Source organism: Ursus arctos, unplaced genomic scaffold, assembly GCF_023065955.2.
Source record: "Ursus arctos isolate Adak ecotype North America unplaced genomic scaffold, UrsArc2.0 scaffold_9, whole genome shotgun sequence".
Lineage (NCBI taxonomy): Eukaryota > Metazoa > Chordata > Mammalia > Carnivora > Ursidae > Ursus > Ursus arctos.
The window spans coordinates 74,372,850-74,385,118 of record NW_026623111.1 but is presented as its reverse complement, the minus strand read 5'-3'; the positions used below and the strand labels follow the sequence as shown (position 1 = coordinate 74,385,118).

At 39.4% G+C, this 12,269-nt stretch overlaps 1 protein-coding gene across 3 annotated transcripts in view; it reads left to right on the top strand.

Annotated features, from left to right (window-relative positions):
• The first annotated feature begins 5,311 nt into the window (after nucleotides 1-5,311).
• HPGDS (hematopoietic prostaglandin D synthase) overlaps nucleotides 5,312-12,269 on the top strand; it is a 48,037-nt gene continuing 41,079 nt past the window's right edge. For 2 of the 3 annotated variants that reach the window (XM_026509708.4, XM_057309600.1), the window contains exon 1: nucleotides 5,312-5,381. The gene's annotated coding sequence lies outside the window, so the exon portion shown is untranslated. Of the gene's footprint in view, nucleotides 6,277-12,269 lie in introns of all 3 variants that reach the window. The other variant, XM_057309601.1, reaches the window with a different exon arrangement.

The window sequence follows — 12,269 nt, the reverse complement described above, 5'->3', positions numbered from 1 at the left end:
TAGCAGAACCAAGATTTCTTGATTTCCTTTGTTCTAAGCAATTTCCTCTCTGCATTACAGACCAGTCTGAAAGAATTCTGCCAGAAATCTTACATGTTTGATAGAAGGCATGCAAAATCAATTTCTAGAATGAAAGGGTGAAAAAACCTGCTTAGGAGAAAGAATTTAGATCAGAAATTTACTTGACATATAGAGTTCGGCTAAAGGAAGTTGAATAATCCAAAAACCTGGTGTCAGCAAATGATAGAAGTCTGATAGACTGAGAAATATATGTATAAAAATATATATCACTGTAGTGATAGTGATATATATTTATGAGACAATCTAATCTGGTGATTAATAGCAAAAACTCTGAAGGTACACTAGCTGGCTCAAATATGGGCTCTCTGCTTGCTGGCTTTGAGACCTTGGCAAATTAAAACTCTGAGTGAGTACCAGGTACATGGTAGGTTCAGATCTTGGAGTCTGCTATCATTAATTCTTTATAGAGTCTTAGAAGTTTTTTGACATGTTCTTATTCTCCAGAATCTCCTCTAATTAGGAGTGCACTTGTTGTGATGAGCACCGGGTAATGTGTGGAAGTGTTGACTTCCATATACTGTACTATACATCTGAAACTAATATTACACTGGATGTTAACTGGAATTTAAATGAAAACTTAAAAAAAACACACCCAAATCTTTTTTCTAGATTTCATGAGAAAAACAGACTTTAGTTTAATATATTTTTAAAATATGTAAAAAATCCAAATATACAAATTATTTGAATAAATACATTTTAGTTGCCGGCTTCTCAATAAATTCTAGGAAGTTGCTTTAATCTTACAAAAAAATTCTCTCTAAGTTACACTTTTGTCTGCATTACTGTAGTACCTGTAAATAGTGAATCTATTCTGTGACCTGAGATTATCAGAGAAGGTCAGAGGATCTTTTTTTGTTGCCAGATGTGGGAACAGAGATAGTTTATGCCCTTGTAACTTTCAGTCCAGGAACTCTGTGTCCCTTTGGTCTTAGTTTTCACGTTAGAAAAGTGTTCAGGGGGAAATTATGTCATTGAATAATAGAGCGGAAAGAGACTTCAGAGGTCACTAGGCCAATTCTTTTATTTTCTAAGAATTGGGGTTTTGAGAGGAGATGAGATGCTTTTGGGTAACAGGACAGGGTAAAGGCAGAGGAGGATGTAGGTGTGCCTTCCTCCCACAGTGTATGTTGTAATGATATAGAGGGCACAGTAATTGATTCTGGAAAAATCTTAAAAAGCAAGTCAACTTACTCTGTTGTAATGTTTATTTCCCCCACTCTTGACAGAAGAATAAACATGAAAATTCATGAATAAGATTAAAATATTCAAGGAATTTTGCATCTGGAAATGCTTTCATGACATGCCCTGGGCAGTTACATAACCATACTCAAGCATATGCACACCACTTATGATGTTATTTTAGGGGCATTAAATGAGATAATACATGCCAAGCACTTTGCTTAATGCCTGGCTCACAGGAAACAGTTAAAAAAATATTAGCTATTTATATGACTATTATTTACTTACCTCTGGGAATCCTCTTTCAGCCAAAAGGCTAGGCAGAAAAATATTTACTGACCATCTTGGAGATAATTATTGTATGATTCTTCACAGTATCTGAAAAGTCAGGTAAGAATAGCATTATCCCTGTTGAAATCTGGGAAACAGACACTAAAGATTTGGAGGCACATTTCAAATACTCAAATAGGTTAGAAGCAAAAAGAGAAACATATTCTTCACTTCCTGACTGCTCCTTCCCAGGTTTAAATACTTTAGTTCCTGATGTTTTTAGTTTCTCAAATAACTTTCTCAAATAGCCCTGAAAAGGATATCAGGAAGCTGAGTAAGGAAGCTCTGTGGGTTTCTCCCGGAGACTTCTTTCTTTCTCCATCAGCAGAGCAGCTGGAAAAGTAGAAATGGGTATGTTTGAACACTTCCCCTTTACCAAAAAAAAAAAAAAAAAAAAAGAGGAACCGATATGTGGGCAACTTTTTAAGTATTACATTTATTTTTCCATTATTTTTTTTAGAAGATTTTATTGATTTATTTGAGAGAGAGAGAGCACAGAGGGACAGAGAGAGGGAGAAGCAGGCTCTCGCTGAGCAGGGAGTCTCACACAGGGCTCCATCCCAGGATCCCGACATCATGACATGAGCTTCAGGCAGTTGTTTGAGCCACCCAGGTGCCCCTATTTTTCTATTATTAAAGGAATCTGTAATAACTACTGATACTTACCAAGCAGTGACTCCACGTCAAGCAATGTACTAAATGATTTAAATACATTAACTTGTTTAATCCTTTCAACTCTGAGAAGTCAGAATGATTTTTATCATTGCCATTTCACAGATGAGGAAGCTGATGCCAGCAGAGGGTGTTGGTCTGCGGGAGGTTCCAGAGCTCAAAGCGGTAGCGTTGAGAGTCCAATTTCAGGTAAGCAGTCAGTCCAGGCTGGAAGTCTTCATCAGGACCTTAGATGACCACATGAGTGCGTTGGTTGGAAAATAAGAAAAACAAGAACAAATTGGGACTCTGCGTCAATGTTGTATCTTGAAAGGCAATTAGGAACTCTCTAATTAAATACCACGGGGTCAAGAGGGCTCCAATTCCGGAGCCGCCCGAGAAAAATGAAGGTATATTCAATTACGTTCTCACAGTCCTTCAAAAGCTTGTGGGGACATTATCATACAGACCGTCACGCTTATTCATGCTCTTTCTCACGCGCTCCAATCTGACGCACGGGGTGCACGTGAGGGGCACGCGCCGTACGCGACGTGAGGGGCACGCGGCGTGCGGAAAGCCGCGCTGGCCAGGAGAGAAGGCAGATGATGCGTGAGGGGCGTTCACGCTACCTTTCCCGCTCTACCGTCCCCACGTTCAAGCAGACCGTTGACTCAGCTCGTTTCATCGAGAGGGTGAAGCGGGGTAAAAGTGCAGGTTGTTTGGCATCTGCTTCTGTTTCTGGCTTTTAGCTCCAAGGCCTACCGACGGAGCCGGCAAGGACTGTTACGCGCTCAGTAATGCTCCCGAAACCTTATAAGGTTGTTGTTACTAATATTAAGAAGGCTCCATGAGGGGGGCGCCTGGGTGGCTCAGGGTCATGGTCTTGGGGTCCTGGGATCCGCCAGGATGGGGCTCCCTGCTCAGTGTGGAGCCTGCTTCTCCCTCTCCTCCCCACCTCTGCTCTCCCTCGGTATCTCTCTCTCTCTCTCTCTCTCTCAAATAAATAAATAAATAAAATCTTAAAAAAAAAAAAGAATGCTCTATGAGGGCAAGGATTTTTGTCTGTTTTTGTTTACTGCTTTACCTCTACTATTCAAAATAGTAGTACCTGGCAAAGATTAGGTACTCACTAAATATTTATTGTAGAATATATTCCCATCTAAAGGTGGAGGAACTGAAGCACAGAAACGTTAGTAACCTTCTCCAAGTCCCAGAGCGGTGGTAGACTGAGATAGCTTAAAGCCTGCCCACCTGGGCCGGGGAAGGGAGAAGCAAGAGGAGGGGCAATGTGTGGTTGTTCCTAAGAGCAGAGGGGCCTGGGACCATACTGTGCTGCCAGGGAGGTGGAAGAAATGGCTTGGAAGAAAGGGCTATTGGGTGGTGTGCCTTTGCAACTTTAGGCAGCATTATAAGTGACTAAATTGCCACATTTGGGCAAGAGAGTGGCAGAATGAGGATACTGCGGACGCAGCAGGGAGCCGTGCACACAAGGACAGTGGGCCACATCTAGGACAGCTGGTGTTGATGATGATGGAGAATCGAAGGGCCACTCCTCCTTAGTCAATGATTGGTTGCTTTGTCTTCCTCCAACCAATAAAAATGGGTTGTAAAACAGAGCATTGTTATAGAGAATGGGAAAAGTGCTATTTCTTGCGTATTTGATTTTTTTAAAACTGAAGCATACTTAATATAGGGAAAGAATATTAAATATGCCATCAGAAGACGTAAGTGTTGATCTTAGCTTATCCCGCCCCAAATCCCTAGGCAATTTATCTAATTTCCCTATGTCTGTTTCCTCATCTATAAAATAGGGGTTAAAAGTGATTGAGGTGAGGGCAAAAAAGATTTTTTCAAAATGTAAGTTAAAACTCAGTGAAAGATAAATATAATATGCTAATTTTGTAGAGCTCCTATTTCATTTGCACTTAATTTTGACTTACATAGATTTTTTTGGTGAATAAGGGTCTGTATTTGTATCCTAATTAAACTTTTAAACAGACTAATATTTATATTTTTTTCGTTTCTTATGCTTATAATCAATGGATGTAAATATATTTTTTAAAGTGCATGCGCATAGGAACTATTACATGTTGATAGGTTGCTATTGCTGCCTGTGAGGGTAATTGTCTGGAAGTTGAAAGCCAGCCTGTCATTAAAATGTTTCATGGACAATCTGTGGGTCCAACAATGCACAGGTAGGTATTTTGCTAGATCTTTTCACTGAGCTGTCCCAATACTACAGCTGGAATTAATTGGAGTGAAAAAAAATAAATTTCTGAAACAATTAGGCATTTGTTACAAATCTGTATAAGGATTCTCAACAAGGTTTGTTAGAATCTTGCACTCCAGGTTTGCTTTAAACAATATGGCTCTTCTGAGAAAAGGAACGTAAACGAAATATACTAACAGCAATGAGAACTTAAGGAGTCCTTGTAAAAATGTGATTTGTGGGGAAATATAAATTGGGATCATTCATTCAGCAAAGATATATTAGTGCCTATGATGTGCCTGACATTCCTTCCCGTCATGAGGGCAACACAATAAACTGAACAATGAACTGCCTGCATTTAGGGCACTCACGTTCTGCTGGGGGAGGGTGAAAACAAGAAAACACACTATGTTGTCAGACACAGTAAAGAAGAAACACACAGCAGGTGAAGGATGAGACTGTTGGAGGAGGGTCCTGGTGAGGACGTGGTCAGCCAAGCATTCTCCAAGGAGATGTAATGAATTGAGGAAGCCAGCCACGTGCATATCTGAAAAGAAGGCTTACTTGTGTTCACTTTCTCTCATTCTCCAGGAGCCTACGGTATAAAGTTTTAAACATAGTTTTAAACATATGGCATGTAGCCATAGGCACACATCAGCACCTGTAACTCTGATTTTACCAACTGAATGCAAATGTGTTAGGTTACTTACAGAGATCCTATAAAATGCCAAGAATAACCAGAAGTCTTTGCAGGATTGGACTGTTTGGCAGGCATATTTCATCTAAGAAATGAAGGAAGAGACTTAGGTGGAAGTAAGTCCCTTCGTTTCTCATTGGTTTGTGACTGTCACTTACTCATCATATAAACCCAAGAAGCAGTCACTTATGAGAGCATAGAGGATACTAGAGACTGCACGGGGACATAGCACAAGTAAGTGATAAGATTGAACTCTACAAAGATGAGAAATGAGATAGTGTTCTTTCTTCATCTTAGTGTTTATTACTGTGATATTCTGTGTGTGACTGAGCAATGGATACCTATTTTCACCGTGCCACTCCTTCAGCTCTCATTCAGAGCCTTTCTGTTAGTGGCCAGGTAGAAATCAAACAGGAGTTTCTTTTTTCTTTTTTCTTTTCTTTTTTCTTTTTTTTTTTTTTTTGAGGGTAGGTGGAGGGGCAGAGGGAAAGGGAAAGAGTCTTAAGCAGGCTCCATGCTGGGCCCAGTGTAGGGCTCAATCCCACGACCCTGAGATCATGACTTGAGCCGAAATTAAGAGTTGGACGCTTAACTGACTGAGCCACGCAGGCGCCCCCAAATCAAACATTTGTTTCTAAGAGACATGTAGGTGCTGAAGATTTTGAAGGATTTTACGAGATTTTTAAAGATCCTTTAAGTAGATTTTAACATAAGAAATGCAGTCAGTACTGAAGGGAAAATTCTGTTCTTCCAGAATTTTCCCCACTGTTTTCGATGTGTGAAGCAGTAGAGAAGTTCTTTTCTTTTTCTTTCCTCCTTTCTCTCTCTCCTCCTTTCTCTCTCCCTTTCTTTCTTTCTTTCTTTCTTCCTTCCTTTCTTTCTTTCTTTCTTTCTTTCTTTCTTTCTTTCTTTCTTTCCTGTTTAGGTATTTTCTTTTAATTTTATTTATTTATTTGAGAGAGAGAGACAGCCAGCGAGAGAGGGAACACAAGCAGGGGGAGTGGGAGACGAAGAAGCAGGCTCCTAGAGGAGGAGCCTGATGTGGGGCTCGATCCCAGAATGCCCGGAACCACGCCCTGAACTGAAGGCAGACGCTTAAGGACTGCACCACCCAGGTGCCCCTGTTTAGGTATTTTCTTTGTAATATTTTCTATCACTTTAAGGCTCATTTTGTTGAAGCATCTCCATGTTTTGCCAAGAATTGTGTTCTATCATCATTTGGTTTCAAAGGTAATTTAAGGCATTTGCCCCAGGCTAAGAATTTGAGCTCTCAGCTCCCAAAGGATATTTCAATTATTCCTCTTGCTTTGGCTTTAATGTGAGGCAACTATTTAAAATGATATTTAGTTGGTCTTTGGTGGGAAAAGAGAGATCCTGGCTTGCCAATGCAAAATTAAACATTCGAGGTTTGATTGAAATCAATATTTTACTCAGTTAACAAAAATGCTTATATTTCTCTATTGTCCTACAATTCAACTCCAACCTGGTAATTTTTCCAGAACCGAACTAGACATGTTCAGGGACCTGTGAAGGAGGGAAAGCAACATTCCTTACCACCAACTGTTAGTGGGTAATGCAGTGTGTTATTTAATGTCATATTGTGCAAGAAGTTCTTATGTAGACAATAGCAGCTCATGTGATTTCTCTCTAAATCCAATTTTTACATTTCAACACACTACAGTGTCTATGATGGGATCACAAACATTACGCTCTATGCCGGTACATTTTTCGTCAGTTCGGTACTGGTCAAGTTGAGATAGAGCAAAGAACTGTCGGCAAATTCACATGTAATCTTTGTTTTTATATTTCAGACTCAGAGGTTATTGCATTACTACTAGGCATATATAAAACTATCTGGAATTCTTGAGTATGTTTGATGTTCCTTTTATTTAAGAGTAAGAGCTCATGTAGCTCAACGCTTTTATGAGTAAAGTCAAGGTAAATAGTGTTTAGGTTTTGAAGCAACTTGTAAAATGGTTAATACTTAATTCCTTATTTGTAAGTTTTTCTATCCATCAAAATTACTCCAAAAATTCAACTCCTTTTTTCAGTTACTTGCTGAAATCTTGCAGGTATGTAACATAGTAAATGAATAATTGCCTCCTTTTTTTTGTTTGTTATCTCCTTTCTGGCACAGACATTAACATTTTTGATACTGTTTTACTGTGCGCTTACAGCAACATACAGATTAGAACATCAGCTCAGTTAAAATGAAATGGTTTTATTATAGCTTGTATTTTATCAATGACTGCATTACAGTTGCCCCTGGGGTTGAATGCTCCCGTGTTTTGTGGTCGCTAATCAGTTGAAATGTACCAGTGTTACATTAAGGAAAAAGAGCTACAAACCAGGAGAAAGAAAGGAGCTCCCCAAGACAGAACTTTTCAAAAACACTATTATTTTCCATGTAAAAGATTTCTTTCTAAATAAGTTTAGCATATATTAAAAGCTCAATCTTTTTTGCATTTAATGGGTCCATCTGTCTGAGTTCACAGGTGAAAGCGTCTATGCATGGGTTTTATGAGTCATCATTCATATGTTCTTTGAGAAACCGTGTATCTTATTTTTCAAACACAATTCTTAGTGGGTTTTTTATTTATCTGATGAATCAGGAATGTTATTTTTTTAAAAGATTTTATTTTATTTTATTTAAGAGGGAGAGCATGCAAGCATGAGCAGGAGGAGGAGCAGAGGGAGAGGGAGAAGCAGGCTCCCAGCTGAGCAGAGAGCCCAATGTGGGGCTCCATCCCAGGACCCTGAGATCATAATCTGAGCCGAAGGTGGACGCTTAACTGACTGAGCCACCCAGGCACCCCTCGAATCAGGAACTTTAAATGACTTTCTTCAGAGTGGAAGGAAGCCAGTGGTTAGTTTTAGTTGTAAAGGAAAGCATTAAGTACAATCAGCTTACCTTTTTACTTGCTGCCCTGTATCATCTCAGGAAATGTTTTGCAGCATTCCCTACATGGGATTCTTAACATGGAGTGACAGTGGAAGGGCTCAGAAATGAAGCTCACAGGGAACAACCTGACACTGGAATTTGCACAGGCCAGGCAAAGCATCCTTAGGTCTATCATGCAGCGGGGTGGTATTTCCATGTATCATGGGAAGCTGGGATCTAATGCTGTATAGTTTTCCTCTTTGTCTCAGTCTGGTCCTGTTAGGTCGCCACTGTAATGGCATGTCTGTCATATATCTGAGATTCTGTTTCCAGACTCTATGCACCTCTAGATGTCTGGGCCGGAACAAAGATCACATTACCCTCATTGCAAGGTTTTATGTAGAAGTCTTGCAATCTGGTAGGTCAAATCCTCTCTTTCTCTTCTCTTAATTTGTCTTGGGTATTTTGGTGCTTAGCATTTCCATTTGAAATTTAGGCTCAGGTTTATCCACAGACTCTCTTGAATTTTAAATACAAACAGTAACTTTGATTGCAAATGAGGACAGTTTTGTCTCTTCCTTTCCATTCCTTACGTATGTTGTTTATTGTTGTCTTACCTTACTGAGTTAGCTGGGCCATCCAGGACTATGTTGAATAGTAAGGGTAATAGTGGGGTTCTCATTATTCCTGACGTTAAAGAAAATGCTCCCCGTTATGTATGATGTTTGCTCTAAGATTTTGTAGAGACTCTATTTTCTTTTGGGCCTGGTGTCTTTCATGAATGTAACTAACTACCAATTCTATTTCTTTACTGGTTAGTGTTAAATGCAGGCTTTCAGGGTTTTTTTTCTTTATGTGATTATGTGAGTTTACATATTTCTCAAAATTTTTCCATGTAAGTGTTCAGATTCAGGGACATAAAGTTATTTGCCATGTTAGCTTATGATGTTGAATGATCTTTTTCATCTGTTGTTATGACCCCATTTTGTGTATAATAATTTTTGTGACTTTTCATACATTTTCTCCATCAGTTTTACTAGAGGTTTACAATTTGACCTTTTAAAAGTTGTATATAAAAGGCTGCCAGGCCCTAGTTTCAAGCAGTGCATCTCTACACAGTCTCCCACTTGTGTGGGGACTTTATTCTCCTTTTTTCTGAAGGAGCTACCCTCATGGATGGCCACAGCTTCTCTCAGAATTAGGGGTCCTGCTTTACCATTTACAGGTGAGGAAACTAAAGCTAGGGACAGGTGACTTGCTCAAAGCCATTCATGTAGTAAGTGGTAGGGGTGACCCCAAAAATCACACATTCCCTTTGCCACTGACCTGCTCTGCCCTTGAGCCTATCCCTCACTGCGTCCGTTGGTGGAAGAAGGATATGTCTTACTTTCATCCTTTTAACCCATCATCCTCATGAAAGAAAGGCTTTAACAAACTGAGGTTATTGTAACAGAAATATACTGCTAAATACAGTAAGAGGAAAAAACATTTTTTTAGGCACTGTCCTCTATAGTGATCATTAGCTTACATTGTAAATTTCCTTATCAATTTTCACCATACAAACATGGAATTTCTTCTGTTAGTTTTTTTGTTTGTTTTGTTTTGTTTTTAAGATTTCATTCATCTATTTGAGGGAGAGAGTGTGCTCGTGAAAGAGCACAAGCAGGGGGAGCAGCAGAGGGCAGGGGGAGGGAGAAGCAGACTCCCCGCTGAGCAGGGAGCCGGATTTGGGGCTGAATCCCAGGACTCCGGGATCATGACCTGAGCCAAAGGCAGACGCTTAACAGACTGAGCCACCCAGGCACCCCTCTTCTGTTAGTTTTTATGCAACAGCTTTATAAAATATAGAAAGGATTTTAAGAATCCATGTTGCCAATTGCATTTACATTGGCTTATTTTCCATGTTATAAAAATGTGCACATATACCCTGAAAAACAGAAGTCTTCAAGTGTGGAAGTTCGTAGCTGTAAAAATCAAGAAACCAGACTTGGTTTATGCAAGTGACTACAGGAACGTGTTGTGCAAGTACAGCTTCATTAATGAGTTATGACTGTTGAAAGGATGTTCTAGCAGGAGAGAGAAGCATCTGTCAGATGGTCACGGACCTGTGCCACATCTTAGATTTAAAGATATATTTGCCGAGAACCATAGATAGCTGCCAATTTACGCTAAGGATTTTTTAATGTCTTCTTTACTTGAGTGAAACACAATATAAAGCAGCACGTTTTTGTGAATGAACAACAACAAACAATCCTTATGTTTTCATGCAGAATGAGGAGGTAGACACTGACATTTACATGGCATTTGACCAAATGAGAAAAAGTTATACGTTTAATTTTTAATATTGATCATAATGGATGTTATGAATCTATATATTCATATAATGTTCGTAAGGAAAAAACATATCATTTCTTTGCTGCTGAGGAAAAATTGACCTATGACAGTAAAAATCAATAAAGAGAAGTTGTGTAAAATGTCTGCCAAATAAAAACTGCAACCAAGAATGACACTTTTTCCACTCTGAAGGCTTTTTTTGTTCTTTTGAGATTTAAAACAGATAGGTCAAGGAATTGTGGCCACTATGCTTTTTATTTCCTAGATAGGAATGTTCCCTTTATTGTGATTACATAAATATTTCCTTTTTTCAGAAGGAAGCTTACTACTTTACATTTTTTATTGACCATTTTTGTACTCTTCTATTTTTCCAATTATTTATTTCTAAGCCCCACACTAAGCTTCATTTAGTCCTTACTCCACATTTGAACTCCATCTATGCATATTTCTCCCCCAAAGAATTGGGGCTGTAAATCTTGGCATTTTCATTGGTTCATACCAGTGAATTCTTCCCTCTACAGAGAGCATTCCTCACGTAGTGATGTGTGTGGCAGGTGCCACGTGTCAGTTGGGTGCAGACTGGACTGGCTAGCAGGAGTGGGATGGGGCATGGGATGTTCAGAATGACTGTTTCTAACAAGGAGCACCACCTCCACCCGCAACACCTGGACAGGGAAAACCAAGGCCCAGAGAAATGGATCCACCAGAAATCACCAGCATCATCATTTCTTGGATCTTGAGGGGGGTCTAGATCGGCAGTTCTTTGTAGTCACCCATAGACAGACACTGTGAATGCATGAACTTGGCAATCTAGATTTTTATGGTTTGTGTTTGACCTTTTATGTGATGTGCTTTTGAATATATTTTTTAAAGATTTTATTTATTTATTTGACAGAGAGAGAGAGCACAAGTAGACAGAGCGGCAGGCATACGGGGAGGGAGAAGCAGGCTCCCCGCTGAGCAGGGAGCCCGAGGAGGGACTCAGCTCCAGGACCCTGGGATCATGACCTGAGCTGAAGGCAGGCACTTAAGTGACTGAGCCACCCAGGCATCCCTGTAATGTGTTCAGATAGAATTTTGTTTTGAGGCTTTAGCCCAACTTTTCTTTCTATCTAATATTCCATTAATATCCTTGAAAGACTTCCTTAGCAGAGAATGAACTATTAATACTTACCACTTAAAATAAATGCTATTTATGACTTCTATTCATGTAATTACTATGATTATTATTTATTTTTAGTGTACTGTATTCACAGTGTTTATTCTTGACCACAGAATGAATTCAAAGTTAATATCGTCGATAGCTAATAATTATTAAGTACTTAGCATTGTGTTAAATGCTTTACATGTATTACCTCATTAAATCTCCAAATCCATATTAGTATCTCTATTTATAAGAAGTGGACTTTGAAATTCAGAGAGATTTTGTTGACTAGCCCAAAGATAGATAGCAACGAAGTGGAAGAGCTGAATTTCAAATGAAGATGTTTCTTTCTCAGTTGCTGGATCATTATCAAATTACAGTCCATGCTACTACCATTGCTTAAAATCATTAATTATTTCTAAACAATGAAAATGAGATGATACAAAATCACAGAAAACTCAAAAAATTATGATGACCTACAGCTACCCAATGCAGTGAGTATTAGCAAACTCTCCGAAATGTAAGAGAAGTTGCTTTCTTTCTTCCTTGCTCCTCTACAGAAGGAATGGAGACATAGGCTTACCATTGCCCCCACCCCCCCAGCAAGGTCACCAAAATGGACTATGTTTGTATGGTGCTAGTAATCTGATAGAACCCAGGAGCATGGATGCCGTAAAAAAGAATGAGAGCAATGTTTCCCTACGCCTTTGAGTCCCAGAGGGAAATGCCACGGGTGAGAGAAGAGAGGGGATGGCCCGCTCAG